Genomic DNA, 7,133 nt, shown 5'->3' with positions numbered 1-7,133 from the left:
AATTATCTTATTCCACCAAAAAAAGATTAAATTCAATGGGAAATATAATTTAATTTAAAAATTATAAGATGTTTAATACCTTTAAAAAACTGATATTATTTTATACTGTATTTAAGCAGATGTGCTCATATATAAAAAAAATCATCTGCTCCATTACAAGTACTTTATATCAATTTTCGTAAAACAAAATATTTAAGTAAAATATATTAAATTAGGTTATAGATTAAAATAAATTTGATATTTACTATTTTAATTAATTGAAAAAATCAAATATTCATTTTTAAATTAAGTTTCAATATTCTTAACTTTGTTAAATTATTTTCTATTAAATAAGATTTTAGTTATTGATAATAATTTCCTACCTTATATTATAAATTATATTACATTAAGTTTTTATCAAGTTATAATATTACAATTTTTATTCAATTATTTTCTATTAAATAAGATCTAATAAATAATAAATGGAAAATGCATTATGCATAAGCTGCGAAGTATATCAATTTTTAATAACTGATCTTAAATAGAATAATAAAAATTAATATAAAGATCATCGAGAAAAGATAACTTGAACTATAAAAACATTTATATAATAATTTGTTCTCGCCATTACATCATTTGATAATGTAGATCAAGGGCAAAAGACAGAACATAATTACTATTTTTTTATATGATGACTTCCATTTTTTAAAGAGGTTCGAAATAAAACATAATTAAGGTTACCTTAAGCGGAAAATAAAAGAAATTTTGGCTGTCAAAAAACGATGGATTTATCAAGATGCATGCAGTTAAATCGAATTTATTAAAAAAAAAAAGAAAAGAAAAAAAGAGATTTCGTGAAGGAAATTCTTTTCAGATATGTCAAGAATGATTGATGAAATAAAAAATTTGGATCAACGAATTATGAATAAACTATGCTTAATCTTTTTTTAAACATTTATTAAATTAAACAAGCAATAGGTGCGTATAATTACTAAAATATCAAGTACGTAATCGTTGTGTATTGGAAACTAAGCAATATTATAGTTTCATTAAAAAGTGTAATAAATAGGACCCGAATCTTTTTCTATGGATAAATGGCAAACATTTAGCAAAAAAAGTTTGGAATATTAATTTATAAATAAATATATTTATTGACTATATGAAGTAGATTTGGGGAAGATAGTCAAAAAACTATTCATTGTTAACCAAGGTTTCGCCCCAGTTAGCAGGGCTTCGTCAGGGCTGATAAAAATGAAGTTGTGCTGACAACTGAGATAAAATAATGTTTGAAATGATATAATGTTTTTTAATACACAAACCCCTATAGATGATACAATTCATCAAACTCACAACGTAAAATTAAATAATACAATATTATTTTAGCAATAAAAGGTATAAGAAGCAGAATTTACTGCTATATTAAAATATGGATAAAATTATCTGATGATTTAAGCTGAATATTGGATAGATATTTTGATTTTGATATATTGAAATTTCTGTGGAAATTTAAAAAAGTCAAATGCACACTGTACTTGAGAAAGCTACAGAAAATTAAAAAAAAAAAAAAGAATTGGTGAGAACGGTGTTGTGGGCTGAGTATATTTTTTTAAATAAAAGACCTGACTCATCGTATTAGAGTAAAGTTTTTTATATACATATAAATTATGAAAACAATAATGAATTCGGACGGTGTTTAAGACTAAAGGTGAACTTTTTAAACTGTAAACCTTGGTTGATGAACATTATATATACATATATAATAACCTACATTTTGATCTACCCCTTGGACGTTTACTCGTCGGTTCAGTATTTATTAACATTCATTGCTGTAACCCGAATTATATTTACCAGATGGAGTTCACTTAATTCAGCGTTGTGTAGTATTCCAAATTCTACGGTTAACTCATCATTTTTTAGTCCAAATATTTTACAAGACACTTTTTTCGCATCCGTAGAAGACAGTAGACAATAGTTTTGTAAATTGTAATTTCTAAGTTCCTGGACAAGAGGTAATTTCAAAATTGAAAAATAACAAGTATTTTCGTCTTTAGCCTCGTTTTTAATTCCTCATCAATTTCGTTTTTGTTTTTTTTTATTAACCGTAGGACTTAAATACTTAAACCTTGTTACCTGTTTTCAAATGTATTCAGTTGTACGAAAATTTGAATAGCCTAAATTTTGCGGTTCATTCATTTTTTAATTTGACCTAAAGGTCCAGTATGAATTAGCAACAAATTACGTGCGAGGGATGCAATTCTTTTTTTTTTTATTCATTATTTATTTTTAAGAAGAGAATAACAAAACATTAAATTACATTTCAATGAAATAAATGAAAATTAGTTTATTTTCTTAAGAAATAAATAATTTATTTATCCTAAAAAATCGGAACCTATTTTTTCAAATGAATATTTTGACCATGTAAATAAATATATTATGTATTTATAGGATATTTTAGGTTTCGTTATGAATGAACCCAGCCTCCAGTAGTATCGCTGTTATGCTTTAATAGTGACATAACTCACAAAAAAGTGTTTTTTGGATTTTATGCTTAACGTGTTCCAAATATAGTGTACTTTCACCAGAGAGAGTGGCACAACTTCAATTTCTATAATTTTCCACCGGAGAACAGATGTGCCGGTATTACACTGTAATCAATATTTTTTTGACAATAACATAAATTTAGTTGTTTCATTATTTTCAAGATGGTTTTTCGAATAGTTTTCTTGATTTGTGACACATTTTCTTTGTGATAAGTTGGAAGTAGTTTTGTTCGTAAATAGTGATGTATTCGGACCTGACCTTGTTTCGAGCTGGTTTTTGAGAAATCAACAGACGTAACTAGTCATGTATTGCTAATAGGTGAAGCGGAGCGAGGAGTAAACGACATTGGTAGTAATGTAAAAACAACTGGCAGAATTTTCTTTTTTACAGTGATAATTTTGTTGGTAAGCAGAAAAATCAATTTGTGATAACCTATATCAGTACGCAATATATAAATTTCGAAATATTAATTCGAAATATTAAAAAACTATTTATTTGTCAGAATTATTTATTATTCAAATATAAAACTATTTAGATAACAATAAATAGTTTTCTTCTACCTTTTTGATACCTTCATTGACCGCCACCCGGACTATCTTCCTACAATCTAAAGGACACAATTTAATAAATACCAATCATATCCCGAAATTTTACTATACATTCTATGATAGCCTGAAAACTTTATATATTTACCTTAATTATTTAAGATCATATTAATATTGTCATTGGATATTTTTATTGTAATATTTATGTTATTTTTCGACTTTTCTTTAAATATTGTATAATTTACAGTAAAGATATAACTTAGTTAATTCGAAGATGATTTTTCTTGAAAACCGGCATATCTTGAAAAATGGGTAAAGTAGTGGCAAATACGCTGATTTAGTTCTCAAAGACACAAATATCTATTATATTAATTAGATCTTAATAAAAAAATAGAAGAATAGAACAAAGTTTGCTGACCCCCTGCAAATTTATTTTTCTTATAGTGATAACTGATTACATTCATACTAAAATAAAATAAAATAACATAAGAATAAAAATAAATGAAAAAAAAAAATACATAAAAAATAAATAAAATCTCTCCCTAAATATACACAAATAGAAGGAAAAAGAATATAAACATGATCAAACTATGTACATAAAAAATAAATAAATAAACCACCTGTAAAATTAGAATTAGGTAACATGTTCCACTATTCAAGAAACATAGCGGTATATTGTAATTTTTTTAACAAAAAAATTGTTGCCCAAAGTTTCTATATGAATAGTTAAACAAAGTAGTTAAAACTTCTTTATTAACGGATCTAGCGGGTAAGTAGTTTGTCGTCAATTGAAAACCATAATCGTAGGATGAAAGTAGTCCAGGAATGGAGCGATCATGTTAAGTAGAAAACCTGAACAAGTTAACTTACTGAATAATATAATTTAACATCATTGTTTAACAACTTTGATAGTAACGAGTTGAAATTGCTCTGGGAGCAAAAAGGGACACAATCTCATCAAATTCTCATTAAGTACATTATCGCAAGGCACAACAGTAATTTCAAAGATTAACTTACAAACTTTGCTTGAGGAAGTTTAATAGTAAAGATCCTTTTTCCCGGGTTAGGCATAAAACGTAATATCAGAACTTAGGCTGGTATTATCATCGCTAATTATATTATCTCAATCAAGGGCCTCTGTATACACATATAACTAGTATGTGGTATTCCGTCGTGAGCGGTCATTCATCCAAGTACTGATGATGTATAACTTGACTATCTATTGCAACCGCCTTGACCAACTCGGGTGCCCATCAATCGATGAAAGATAAATTTGACGAATACCATTACCTTTTTTTTATTGTGAATTTTCTAAAAAAGATTTCCGTAAAGCTCCTGATTTTTTTATTTTATTTTAACTAATAACTCACATTATCAGCTATAGTAAAATGTGGAGAAATATAAAATATGAGAGAACTTGATCGTTAACAAACGAAGAAAATAAATATTTTTGATTGTAGAAAAATAGACCGACACCCGGACTGTAAGGGACAAAATAGTAAGAAAAATGTTTATTAATTATTTCATTATTATAATTATATTTATTAATTTATTTATTTATTTATTACCAATATATTAACAAATGGTTTCCTTATTATTTTGTATCTTCCTACAATTTATTAAATTGGTCAACTATTAATCTTCCAATATATAATAATACTGCCATAACAACCATGGAACCACAAAAAATACAGCAATCACAAATTTATTTCCTAACTTATAAATATAAATATATTAAAAAGAAATATTGCTGCAGTTAATACCTGTTGAATTTAAACAATGAGTGATGATTTAAACTCAATGAGTGGTCGTGAATGAATATTGTGCGATGAGCGGACCGCACCCTATTTTACTAAACATTTTCATAATAAAGCCTAGATAAATGCGATAAATGATTATACTTAAAAGAATGGAAAAAAATATATAAGTTACATATAAAATGTGGCAGTAATATCTGGGGACAGTATTTACACAACAAATGGAGGTACTAAACATTCGATCGACAATATAAATAATATATATTTTGATATTGATTTGATTAACTTATTTCCTTTTTTTTTAAATGTTTATTTAAAAAGTTCAACCAATCCAATTCGGTGACATTGCCTACTAGTGGACATTAGGGACTGGAAGTTGTTACACAGCAGCCAACTTCTTTTCCATTAGAACCAAACGAAATTAACAGCGAGCGACGGGTTGGAACGCGGAGTTTATTGGATCCACTCCTCACGCGAGATTTAATAAGGAACTGCTCTTTCCATCCCCTGTGAGTGGCCTTTCCCTCTAGTCCGAACCCGAGATTGGTACATGTACTCATAGGGAGGATACCTTGATGTTTTTTTATAATAAATAAATCTTCAAAAAATCGAAAATTGTTATAAAATTAGATAAGTTAGGAAATTATAACATCCTTCTTCTATCTTTGTTAAAAGCTAGAAAGCTTAATTACTACAAGCTAGCAAGGCTGAAGTTAATTCGCACAATTAAATTCCATACTTCTAAATTTCTGGTCAATTAGATAAGCGGATGTCCCAAAAAAAAAAAAAAAAAAGGGAACTCTTCCCTTTCCGCTACACCCCTGCAATCCCATAGTAGAAACCATGCATCTTACCTTTCAAGCATTTAACAATAACGAATAAAGCAGTATTAATCAGCTTTTATCATGCAACATTGTTAAATAGGTTAAAACTAAAAATCGGCCAGGATCTGTCACTCCTTCTCAACAGTAGAACAAGAGTAATTTTTTTCATTCCTTCAGAGAGACATTTTGTTATATTAAGAACAACTACTAGACACTAAGGTGTCTTTTTATTTTAATCTATCTATTTAAATTTAATCTTTTGTATTGTTATCACTAGTCGATTCAGTCCAGTAGGGTAAGATAATTTTATGTCTTTTATATATTATTTTAAGCATTTCTTTAACTGAGGCTACTATCACAGAAACAACCGTGCTGTGTATATATTAATTATTAGTAGCGGATATGCAATTGGTTCCAATAATAATAATTCATTTATGTAACAATATAATGATATACACATAAAGTCGGGAAAATAAAGGTAAATTAGCCCTGAGCACTTTGGTAGATCTCAGAGCGAAATTTATGCAAGTCGGAAGACTGATTACGACCCTGGTAACTACATTGGATTAGACATAAATATGGCTGAAGGTAATGAGCTAAGTTAAATTTGAATGGGGTTGACAACTGAGACAGGGGAGGAGGGGAGGACAGTGGCAAACCCTGATAGCGCCACCAGCTCCGGGATCTACTAATCCTCTTGGTAATTTTTGCGACACGTATAGTACAGACACTGGTTACCAAACCGTTTACCAGGAAAATATGGACACTAGTAAACATGCTAAACGAGTTTAAACTTCAAATTTTAAATATTGGGCCCAATATTTATAACATTCGAAGAAATATTGCTGATGTGACCGTTGTAGATATTTGGCGTCAGTCTACCGCCCTCGAGCCTGCAGCGGTGCCCGTTTAATTCTGGCCTGGGCGGGTTGATGTTTGTTTCGAGATGGCCCTACGGAATGAAAACTTCAACTAAAATACGTTGGTTGCCGTTAAGAAATCCACACATGTCAGAAAAGACCAGGTTGGAGGTTTGTTGCATAAGCTATTTCCAAGTTATTTGTTTGTCACATGCGTTAAGATATTTAAAAATTGTGCGTTTAGTGAACGCGTTAAGCTATCTCAACACTGCGCGTTTGTCACAGGCGTTTACTGCATTTACGTAAAAAAAAATATTTTTATTCCTAGAATATCACAGTAATATTTTAGCTAAAATCTATTGGTACTAGCAGCGCCATCTTGCATCGTAGATTTAAACATTTTTTATTTAACTAACTTAACTCAAAACCTCATGACTACTGACAAATCCTTATGGACGGCCACTAAGAAGCTCCTTAACTTCAAAAATTTTAATTACCCTCTTCTTACTGAATTACGAACATGGACTAAATCGGACGATGAAAAAACTCAGGTATTCGGTCAGCACCTTTCGAAAACATTTGACCCACACCATGACATTCTTAATCCAACCCACATCGAATACATTG

This window comes from Halyomorpha halys, unplaced genomic scaffold (assembly GCF_000696795.3).
Source record: "Halyomorpha halys isolate HHAL.00 unplaced genomic scaffold, Hhal_1.1 Scaffold231.1, whole genome shotgun sequence".
Lineage (NCBI taxonomy): Eukaryota > Metazoa > Arthropoda > Insecta > Hemiptera > Pentatomidae > Halyomorpha > Halyomorpha halys.
This window is presented reverse-complemented; position numbering follows the sequence as displayed.